This window comes from Neovison vison, chromosome 1 (assembly GCF_020171115.1).
Source record: "Neovison vison isolate M4711 chromosome 1, ASM_NN_V1, whole genome shotgun sequence".
Classification (NCBI taxonomy): Eukaryota; Metazoa; Chordata; class Mammalia; order Carnivora; family Mustelidae; genus Neogale; species Neogale vison.
The window spans coordinates 190,591,975-190,604,057 of record NC_058091.1 but is presented as its reverse complement, the minus strand read 5'-3'; the positions used below and the strand labels follow the sequence as shown (position 1 = coordinate 190,604,057).

The 12,083-nt window shown below is 37.0% G+C and overlaps 1 pseudogene; it reads right to left on the bottom strand.

Moving 5' to 3' along the window:
* Nucleotides 1-6,767: 6,767 nt before the first annotated feature.
* Nucleotides 6,768-9,845, bottom strand: LOC122918123 (annotated as a pseudogene).
* Nucleotides 9,846-12,083: the final 2,238 nt, after the last annotated feature.

Below are 12,083 nucleotides of genomic sequence, written 5' to 3'. Positions count from 1 at the left end.
AGAAACTTTGTGAATTGTTTTCATAGATCTTCTTTCTTATTCTCTGTTTCTCTCTCTCTCTCTCTGTGTGTGTGTATGTGCATGTGATCACCTATTTGAAACTTTCTTTTGCTCATTTGCAACAAAGAGGCTGCATAAGCCAGAGTTTAGCCCAAGCTGTTCTCCTAAAGGGTAGATGGAAAGCAATTGCTTCTATTGATCATGGCCATTTTACTCAATTTCACTGATCTACATACTTACATAAATAAGCCAGAGAGCTTCTTTAATATTCCGGCAGTTTTCACTGTAGTGGAAGCATTTGGTCCTGGTTACACTGCAGCTGCTTATTTTCTGTATGACCTTGTATGACATCTCTTAACCTTTTTCAGGACTTGCTCTTCATGCTGCATAATGAAGTGCTTGGATTAAGTGATCTCTAAGGACTTTTTTTCCCTCTAAAATGAGAAAGGTAGATACTGTTACAAACGATTGTCAACATATGCATCCCTAGGATCCATTTCTTCAGCTGAGTGAAGTCAAATTCTGGTAACCTACTTTTCTGTGGAAAAAACCATCATCAAAGATTGTGTATAATTGCCGTGTTTCCTCCGTATTAGTTTTAGGTTTACCAAGGGTGTCTCTTCATGTAGTGCAATCTTTACTTAAAATATCTCATGAACAGGATGACTCATCTAGTTTTAAAATTAAATCTTACTGGCCAAAATATGGTATTTGAATCAGATCCTCTGAGTTTTAGGATGAAATTGGAAGCTTAGTGTTCACTTTTGCTTTCGAGTGGTTTGCTAGCTTGAATATAAGACCTTTATGCTCTGTGTGAAGAAAGTATTACAATGTAGAGTACTATGTGGTTTATCTCTCAATTAAAAAAAATCTTTTCCATATATCTCAGAATAAGTTTAATTTGACAAACATTGAGTACCAGGAACGGTTGTGGAAGATAATGGTACAAAATAAAATAATAGCTGTATTGTGCAATAGTAAGCTGCAACAGTCTACTTACTGAATATGCCTTTCCAATCTTCAGTTCCTTTTTTCCACTGTACCCATACATTAACTTAAAGGTAACTTTTAGATCCTTGATTTTTCAATTTTCTATCTCCATATCCTAGCCTCATTTTCTTCTGCATTTCGTCTTGAAACCATGAACCTCCTTTTCTCCCATAACCTCAAGAGCTTTGTCTCCCTATCTTTCTCAAAACCTGCATGCTGAAGTCTTGTTGTCAGCCTGGATTATCCATTCAGCTGTGTTCAGGCAACCAAGCACTGTTAAAGGAAATCACATAACTAGGGAAAGATGGGACAGAACAGATTTATGGTTTCTAGCTTCAGTTGGGTACTTAAATCTTCCTGGAAATCCTTTAAGCTTTTCATCAGTCTCTCTTCTTTTATTACAGGCTTCCATAACTCTTCCCAAAATCCCTAGCCTACTCCTGTCCTTTGACTCACAGAAGTCAACTCTGCCTTGGAATTCATAGAGAAAACAGACCAGACTAGGAGGACTCTTCTAGTTTTTCAACATATCTGTATCCACTCTAACCTTTTCCCTGTCTTCTCAGAGGAAGCAGACATTTTTTCTGTTAAAAAAAAAAAAATCCCCTACTTTGCTATGGGTACCATCATGCCCATTTCCTCAGGGACATCAGTTCATCAAATATCATAGCCGAATCTTACAATCTTATAACTGCAAGATTCCTGTAACTACTTCTTTCAATAAATTTCCATTCCTGCAACCTAAAACAGTTAGTAAGCCCAGAAATCACTTCAATCTTGTATATTTTTCTAACCTTCACCCCATATAATTCTGTCCATTAACAACCAAGTTTATTGAAAGAATGCCCCTCATCTCTTACTCACGCCTCTTATACATATGTGATTAGAGTTCTATACTTGGAAATTACTGAACTACTCTTGCCAATATTTCCCAAAACTTCTAATTGTAAAACTATATGGTTCTTACATAATTGATTTCTGAGTGGTATTTGATAGTAGAGTTGACTTTTTCATTTCCTTCCCTTTAAAATGCTTTCTTCTCTTGGCCTCTTTGTTTTCTTTCTACTTTTTGAACTGTCTTGGCATCCTTCTTGGAGATGTATCCTCTACTGCATTCCCTATTTCTCTGTTTCCCATGGTTTCATCTGAAGCCCATTACCTTCTCAAAAAATATGCTGAGTGACAAAGGGCAGATTCTGCTACATTTTCTGTGACCTCACTATTGCCATCAGCTGCTTCTTTGGACTCCTCAGGAAGGAAAACCTTGGGAATCAGGTTTCTGAGAAGATCCATGGTGATAACAAAGAAATATAGATTGATGACTCACAATGCTGGACTCAAACACAAACTTGCTGCTGTGCATCTTAGCCAATCTTCAGTAGTTCTATGTTTGCTCCTGTTAACTGGCCAGTGGCACCTCAAATCAGCTTGTATAAGACTGAACGCATGATTTCTCTGCCCTAAATCAATGGTTTCATTTTATCCTTCTTAGTAAATGGCACTTCATGTTCATCTGATTTCATAAGCTAAAAATTAGAAGTAATTTTTTTATTATTCCTGCCCTCCTCATTCCTATTGTTTCCTAAGTCCTGTCAATTTCTAAATACCTCTTCAATAAATTCTGTTTTCTCTGTACTCAAACTCTATCTTAGCTACGTTAGCTTTGTTTAGCATAAATATCAACTGTATTATTTCAGTAGTTTTATAATTAATGCTTTTGTCTCTCACTTAGCTTTTTTTTTTTTTAATTTTTAAAGACCTGATTGTTCAAACTCTTGTGTGAAACCTTCAGTTGTTCTTTATTACCTTTAAGATAGAATTTAAACAATCTTGGGTATAAAAAAACAAACAAACATGTATTTATTTTATTCAGTCTTTTCCATGTCTTTTCCTTCCATGTAGCCCCTTTTTGGACCATACCCTAATACATGCTTTTTTTTTTTCCCCCCCTGTGGCTCTTCACTACAGTCCTTTAATGCTTCCTTTCTTTGCCTTAGGAATCACTATAAATATAATCTCTCAAAAGCATTTTGATGGTCCTCAGCAACCCACTCCCAACCATACCTATTGAATTCTTTTGTGCTGCCCTTCTCATGTCTGTTCTTATCTGCCAGCATATCACTAATGTATATTTTAATAGTTTGATAACTTTCTATTTAGTTTATGAGAATGTGAGATCTTTGAAGATAAGAGTTATATCATTTCCTGAGTGCCTAGCATCTTTCTTGTATAGGGCCTATGAGATATAGCTAATACAAAATGAAAGACTGATGAATGAATTAACTCTAGCAACTTCCAGAGTCTAGTGATTTCTATAAAAATACTTAACAAATTTGTAAGGTGAGTGAGATTTTTAAAGGTAAGTGGGCCTGGTCCGTCATGGACCTGGAGCTCTGATTTTTAACTGCTCTCTACTTATAAATGAGAATCATATATAAACATATAGACATATATAAATAAATGAGAGTCATATATAAACATGTCATATATAAACTTATAAATGACAAAAACCTTCTCCAATCTCATGTTAGACAGCATGTACTCATATCAGAATGATGTGAACAAGTTTGTTGATGATTAATGAATTCAATGAAAAAAAAAAAAAACTGTACCTTGCAATGTCAGGAGAATTTCTTTGTCTGGACAGGTAGTCAAGTTTCCTGTAGAAGGAGCTAGGGAGATATTTATTCTTAGTTTTTTTTCAGGCTGGGATGGCTTATTCAAGTTAACTTCTGAATCTGCTTTCTGCCAATGGTCACAAGTCATAAAAATTGTTCCACAAAACTCCTTCAGTTTGCAATATTGACTTTCCTGTCCACTAACTTTATTCTGTCTCTTGATTGATCTTATTTGCCCTTTGGATTCAGTACAGTTTTCTTGCTACAAACTTGGACCATAAATACTGTCGTTCTAAATCCCAGTTACATAGCCTCAGGCTTCCTTTTGGTATAACCCTTCCTTGGTTAATCTAGGCCAGTGTTTCTCACTATGGCAGTATGCTATAAATATCTGGAGAACTTAAAAAACACAGATTAGCAGTATTTCAGCCCAGACCAATTACAGAAATCCCTGAATATAGGGTTCAAGTGTGGCCATTTTAAAAAAAGCCAGACATGAGTATTATTGACAGAGACCCACTGGTCCAACACAGTGAGAATTTTGTGTTCTGAAAGGAGAATAAAGGACACCATCCTCTGTTCTTTGGAATAGGGAGTTGAGAAGAGTCTGTAACTCAGTATGGAGTTAGAGTTTTCGATGAAGGCAATATTCCACTAAAGGGATTCACAGGTAAGTAAAGTAAGTTTTAGAATGGTACCATAAATAACTTACAGTAATTACTAGATCATTGATTCAGTTTAACTGTGTTCCAAGACAAAGCAATTTCCCAAAACCTCATCTAAAACTTTTGATGTGGAAACACCTTTGTAACAATACATGAAATTTTATTTTTCTCCTGATTACATTGAGTAGAGGATATGCCAGAGATTTTAATTTCCAGAGGTTTAATTAAATTTTCTTTCAATTAAAATGTTAAGTTTCCTCTATTTGAAATTCCATCTAGTAGTAGCAGTAGTAGTACCAAACTATTAAAAAGCTGTTAGGAACATATACTCATACACTTATCCACTAATGGCATTAGTATAATAAAAGTTTGTTTCCAGCATTTTTGTTTCTGGGGAGGTCTAAAAGCTGAAAAGCTTAATCTCTGAACACATTGTTTTTATTTGCAGGACAAAAATGAAGTAAGTTTACTTTGAAATTAGAAATTGCTAATCCTATTTCCTAGAGTTGTTAACAGTGAGTCACTGTTTACAATTGGATTATCCACTGAACCCAGGGCCGCATACCATGTGTGATGGAAATTGAAAAAGCCCGTATGACTAGCTGCCATTGATTTCATGTTACTGCACAATGGTAAATGTGCCGTCTCTTTAACACTATACTCTATAGCTCTATTAAAGTGCACATTCACGATTAGAAGCACATGAAAGTAAGTCATTGGTGAGGAGAAAACTTTAAATACAATTATAATATTAATGAAACTGACTGAACTTTCGGCTGCCCCAAAATAATAATTTTTTTTTTTTTTAGGAAAGCATTTATAAAAATGTGCAGGTGTCATCAAAGTCATCATATCATTCTAGGAGATAACTATTCTTTTAATTTTGTTTTCGTTACCGGATAACACGAGTTGATCTCCTGGTCCTCATGTTAGGATGTAAATGTTATCTTCAGTCCTCTTTATGTAACAGTATATTACTCAGGGTACTGCAGAGAAATGGATTATGTGTATATGTGTTTGTGTGTGTGTGTGTATAATGGCATCAATACAATAAAAAATTCTTTTCCAACATTTTAGTTTGTATATCTTCATTAGTATCTCTATCTGTATATCTCTATTATTATCTATCTATCAAGAGATTTATTATAAGGAATCAAGGAATGGCCTTAATGATTACAGAGGTTAGCAAGTCCTAAGATCTGTAGGGCATTCAGCAAGCTAGAGATCCTGATGGTATAGTTCTAGTCCAAAGGCCAACAGAGTCAAAACCTAGGAAGAATTGGTATTTTAGTTCAAGTCTGAAGGCAGGAAAGAATTTATCTTCATAGTTCTTTATCTGAGTATCATCTATACTTGGATTCTCTCTTTCTACACACACACACACACACAGAAATCCACTCTTTTTCACTGTGTTTTGTTTTACTCTTACTTAAATATTAGCAATAATAGAGCATTCATGTTATGTGTGTGTGTGTGTGATAGTGGGATTTAGGTAGGGCAGAGAGTTAGGTGAGGAAAGCTGTGGGGCAAGTACCCCAGTACATTACATTCGTTAGAGAATATTTTGGGGGATGCATGGGTGTAGGTGGGACTTGATAGCCAAATACTGACAAGAAATGTCTTTGTAGCCTGCTCTCCTTACTCTCATCCAAGGAAGTCTAAAGGGTTCTGCACAGGACCTGAGTTCGTTCTAGAATGTAGAGTTCTAGTTGACTTTGCCTAGATGCTTTATGGTGGACTAGGGTTTTGTATAGGCAACATCTCCAATTTAAACCACGGCTTCTGAGGAAGTCGGTACTAGAGCAAGAAGACGCCATGCCTGGGGGTGTCAAGCAAAGGACAGAGTGAGCTAGAGATCAGGGCAGCCTCTGTGCTAGAGATCTCCTTGAGCTGGAGCCTGCTCCTGCTAGAGTCAGAGAAGCAGGAGGCCCAGGTGTAGGGTTAGCTGTAAAAGTGAGAAGAGGAGAAGATCTTGACACACAGGGTCCTGGGGTTTCCCTGTCTGCCTTGCTGCTTCTCACACTCACCCTCCTCCTACGAGGGACAGTTCCACCTACACATTGGTCAGCATACCTGATAGGTCCAACTACTAACTGCCATGTTTATTTTTTTCTCAGTTTCTTCTGGGAACCTTCTTGTGAGGGGTGTGTGCAGAAGGAGGACACAAACATTAACTTTGTGTTTCCTGGAATCCAGACTGGGTTCGCCTTGTGCAGTGAGTGCGAGAGGTGATGAAGAGTACCCCCGCCCCTCATTACGGGGAAGAAAATCCATGTCTCACAACCCAAGGGCTGCAAAGGTCTTGGCTGCCCCTCTACTTGGGGAATGGAACCAAATCTACCTCTGTCCTACCCCCCCTCCTCCAAGTGATTCTCACTCCCTGCTCACCATAGGAAAAGGATGCCTTGGGATCAGTGACCCCAGCTCCAGAGCCCTGAGGCAGCGGGGATGAGGGTCAGTCATGGAGTCATGGTGGGGACGATCAGAAGAGAGATTACTTTTTCTTGAATTTGTTCTGCTTCCACAGAACAGTTTTTCAAATTCTTCAGGAGATAGGGAAAGTACTCTGGATAAGTCCTCACTTGACAGACACATTTCAGACCTCATCTGATCCCCACCCGGAGGAAACTTGGTTCACCTCTTATTGTTTGCTGCCAGCATTTCATAGTGACAGATCTGCAGGCCTGGCCTTCCAGGCTCACTCCCCCTGGGCTGAAGTCTGTGGACTGTAGCTAGCTCAGGGTGGTCTCACCATAGTCAGAGAACAGTTGGATGTCCTAGGTCTTGGGGAGGTTTGAAAGGGTGTCTGATCCAATAGGAACTGAGTTTTCCTTAAGTAGGCAATGACATTTTCATTTCTCCCTTCAAGATTATCTTTCTCGAGTTAGAGAGTCACCTTACTGAGTTCCTGTCTTTGACCCTTCCTGAGACCCTCCATCTCTTTTCTGGCATTATCATCTTCCTCTAACTCTTCCGGTGATGTCTTCTGCTTCTTTCTTTCTATCTCCACAATGGCCGGTGACAAACTGCATGACCAATAATCAATTTCAATCTTGGTGAGCAGGTTGGAGTCCGGGGCTGGGCTGCAGGGAGCATGGATGACTTGATGACAAGATCCTCAGAAGAAGGCTTGTGCTGAGAGCTGTTATCCATGGATTCTCTCTGCTTATGGATCTGTGTCTGCTTATACATGTTGGAATCTGAGTAGGATGATGATGGAAATGGGCCAGGGTATTCTGGGGGGTCCCGGTAATTCTTGGGGCTAAAGCCTGGGAGATGGTTCCAGAGGTCCTGCTCTTTACCCACACTTCTGGGGATGGGAAGGGGGAGGGAGACATGGATTTGGTGAAAGCAAGATCTTGGCTTCTGAGCCGTTCCATGTGTTCCAGGAAGCAATAGGGACAGTGGAACTTGTAGATCATGATGAGGTAATTATGTCCAGGATAATTTTGTCCTTGGGGATGGCAGCCAAGTCCTTGTAGCCCAGCACCTTAATATCTATGATGTTTGTGTGCCAGCACAACTAATAAAATTAGTTGTGCCAGCACAACTAATAAAATATTTGTAAAAATTCATCTGTGTATTATGTAAAATAAGTCAGGTTACCACCAACAGCTTGTGATAAATTAAAGCTGTGAAAATTGTTGTTAAAGGACTATAATACCGGTATAACTTGAAATGTTTAAAGCTATTATTTTTAAAAAACAAATGTTTAATTTTGTGCAAATGCCTAAAAATGGGCTATATGTGGGATTTTGGTAAACTAGATATAAACTAGTAACTAGATTACTATTTGGTAATTTGGATATTTGGTAAACTAGATATAAGAGTTTGGTAAACTAGATATAAGAACAATGGGCAATAAATTTGATTGTATAATATTAACATTGTTAGATTGATAATTTAGGTCTAAATATATGAACATGGGTGTATTCATAAGTAAATTCAATATGCTATGTAATATGTATTACATAAAATAAGCCAGATTACCACCAGAAGTTGGGATGAATTAAAGTTTGTGAAAATTATTGTTAAAGGATTATAATACCAACCATAACTTGAAAAGTTTTATATATATATGTAATGACATATATATAACATATATATGACATTAATGTATTCTATGAGCTGGAAAATATAAGAATTAAAAGTTTTAACAGATAGTATATACATATGAATTGAAATGTATATGTAAAAATAGTTTTTCTACAACTCAGTTAATAGTCTTGAACAACCCTGAGTGCTTTTACTTGCATTGGGTCAATCTGTGAATCAGTATCAAAATCTGACTGCCTCGATGAATCAGTGATTTCCTATTTTTTGAAGACTCTCCATTTTTCCCTTGATCTCTTGGGATGCAGTTTGTTTGTTTTATTATCTCCCCTCCCCAATTTCTAATTATTTGAATACTCTTATTTTAGTTGAGTCATGGTAGTAGCAGAACAAAACAATAGATTGGGAAATCAGGGAACAACTACTGCAGAGCCAATATAAGCAGATTTAGGTATACTAATTAGTGGTTTTCAAGAATTTAAACATAGATGTGTTTTCCTAGAAAAGCTTCAGCTCCAAACAGAACAGAGATAGCTGAGTTGGCATATAGATACTTTGCAGATTGCCGACTCAGTGTTACATTACTTCACAGTTGTTTACTGTGAACTTAAGGGCAAACAGGACTCCTTTAGCTTTTCCTTATGAAGGCAAAGGGAAAACCTTCTGTTTTAAGTAGGATGTGGCTTATAGAAGCATCTTATTAAAATGACATTCTCCCTGTGGGCATATGTATTAAGAACCAGTTCACCCAGCCTAAAATCAATTACTTCTGCCTATGGCAAAGAAAGTCTGAGTTAAACATAATTCTCAGAGGTAGTTAGCATTCCATTGAAGGTTATTGCTTCCATCCAAGAGAGGAGTTATCCAATTTAATCAATTCTCTGAGTGTTAAACCTCAGATAGTAAACAAGTTAAATTATGAACAGTGCAATTATTAGGTATAACAATTAAGACACTGTGTTTTAACTGGATAATTCGCTGAGTAATCAATGGTTAGCCAGAGAGTTCTCGTTGTTTAATACTTATTTGAACTCTTTCTCAGAAGTGAACACCTTTCCAAATTCACTTATTTCCATGGCTTTAGACTTGCCCTCCTCTTGTGTGTTTCACACATTGCTCTCAGAGTTTTCTTTCCAGAGGAAAAACTGGGGTTGCTCTTCTGCTCAAAATAATCACTTTGCTCTTCTGTGCTCTTTTGGTAGAATGCAAACAAATTTATGTGTCTCCGTCAGTGCTTCATGATCACCCTATTTGCTTCTTTAGCCTCATCTTTTATCTCTGTGTGTGTCTTTCCTTTCTTTCACTTGACTTCTACGCTCCAGTCATTCTGGATTTTTTTTTTCTTTAGTTTCTCCAGACGTGATATAATCTCTCACTTCCTAATTTATTTCGTCATTTAGTTTTCAACATAGATACCAATTTCACTGGACATCTTTTCCAGACTGGCCAAGATGAAATTGATATTCTTGCTGTGTGGTCCCAAAATGCTCTGTTTTTCATCTATCCTGTGTCTCTCCATGTGGAACTTGCTGGCTTATTTAATCCTATACCTCTTCTTCACACTGTTGTATTCCTATAGGCTAGGCCTTAAGCAGGTAGTAGTTGATCAAACAAATGTTTATTGAATGATTGCATGATAAACTCTTTGTTAATGTAAAGGTGTTTCTAAATCTCTTACGGTTAATAAAGAAATAATTCTCAACACATCCCAGAAATTTGATACACTTCCATTAGAAGTTATAGCTTACCTTGTAATGATTTCAAAGGCAAACGGGAGGCATAGGAAGATCTCTATTATAGGAGTTGTGCATGTGCGGGAGGGTACATTTAGTTAGAAAAGTTCCCAGCTAACATATATTCCTCTGCAGCAGTATGGCTTCTGAACTAGATTCAGGTATTTAAGCACAGAAGTCTGAGCTCTTCCTAAGCCAGCTATATTTTAAATATGACTTGAAAGTCTTTATACCTAAACCTTGGGGGAGGGAAAAAGAAAAAGACCTCATCATTTGGATATTACAAGGAAAGGAGAAAATGGCTAAGCAATTACCTGTGCCTCTATTTTCCCAGTCTAGTTTTAATAGTTTCATTTCTCACTTGGGAATTCTTTTACTTTCCATTAATGTTAATGGCTCCTTCAAGATCAGGACTTAGCTGTACTAGCTCCCTGTTTAAGAGGTATATGGAAGTGCTTGTTAGGTGTTAGGGTTTACCCAGATAGCATGAATCTTAAATTATAGATAGAAATCTTATCTGTAAGCAGCTACTGTCCCTTTTCCTAGTTACAGTTCATTAAAAGATTTGGGCCATGTATTCATACTAAAAAAAACAAAAGAAGACATGGATATTAGAAAGTAAAATGTTTAGAAATTTTTTTAAAAAAGCAAATATTGGCTTTTGGAATCATCAGCTTTTAGAGATAAATTAGGAGGGAGCTTCAGAAGCTTCAGAATTCTCTCAGTAAGGAATGGGCAGCTACTTTCTTAATACTGGACAGGATTTACTGAAGTGTTGGGAGAGTGTAGAGGAAAAATGGCTTTACCGATTTTTTTTTAAATTTTGCACCCTATATCTTAGAGAAAGAATGCTTTGATAGAGAAGAACTTACTATTTGAGAATCAAACATTGAGGATCATGATGGATGGGTCCATTAATGGTATGGAGATAGGAAGCTCTCTGAGAAAAGCAAATTTGACTCCTATATGACACAATGTAAAGTTGTTGATGACTTAAATGTAACAAATATTTCGTAGTGTTTGAGGAAAAATAAGTAAGTTGTATAACTATTGACATTAGTAAGTCATTTAAAAACAAAATACCATATTGCATGGAGCACTGGGTGTGGCGCATAAACAATGAATTCTGTTATACTGAAAAGAAATTAAATATAAAAGAAAAACAATTCTTCATTGACTTTGTTTATCAGAGTAGACGATAATTATATGGAGAATATGGAAACACAAACCTTAAAAAGGAGGATTTCTCAAATATTGTAAAATATTAATCATAAGTTAGAATAAAGGTATAGCTGTTTTTCTTGTATGCTTAGAGCATATTTGTATTTATAATTAAATATTCAGTAATAGAAAAAAAAAACCAGAAGCCAAAATCACCATAAACCTCTTTAGTAAAATTTACCACAAAAAATTTTTAAAAATAGATATTTTTCTATCATATATACATGTTGGTTTGAGGACATGTTTGAAAAACACATACCTAACAGAATTTTCTTAGTTTATAATGAAATGTCACAAATAAATTGGAGATAAAAATGGAAAAAAAAAAAAGAAAATCTTTCTGTTAAAGGGATAAATAGGCATTTCATACATGCAAAAAAATAACCGGAGCACCTTAGTGGCTCAGTGGGTTAAGCCTCTGCCTTCGGCTCAGGTCATGATCCCAGGGTCCTGGGATTGAGCCCCACATCAGGCTCTCTGCTCGGCCAGGAGTCTGCTTCTCCCTCTCTCTCTGCCTACTTGTGATCCGTCTCTGTCAAAAAAAAAAAAAAAAACCCACATAAATCAATGATACAGATGCATATACAAGCATATTATTGTAGGGGGTGCGTGGGTGGCTCGGTGGGTTAAGCCACTACCTTCGGCTCAGGTCATGATCTCAGGGTCCTGGGATCGAGCCCCGCATCAGGCTCCCTGCTCAGCGGGGAGCCTGCTTCCCCTCTCTCTCTGTCTGCCTCTCTGCCTGCTTGTGATCTCTCTGTCAAATAAATAAAATCTTTAAAAAAAAAAAAAAAGAATATTAT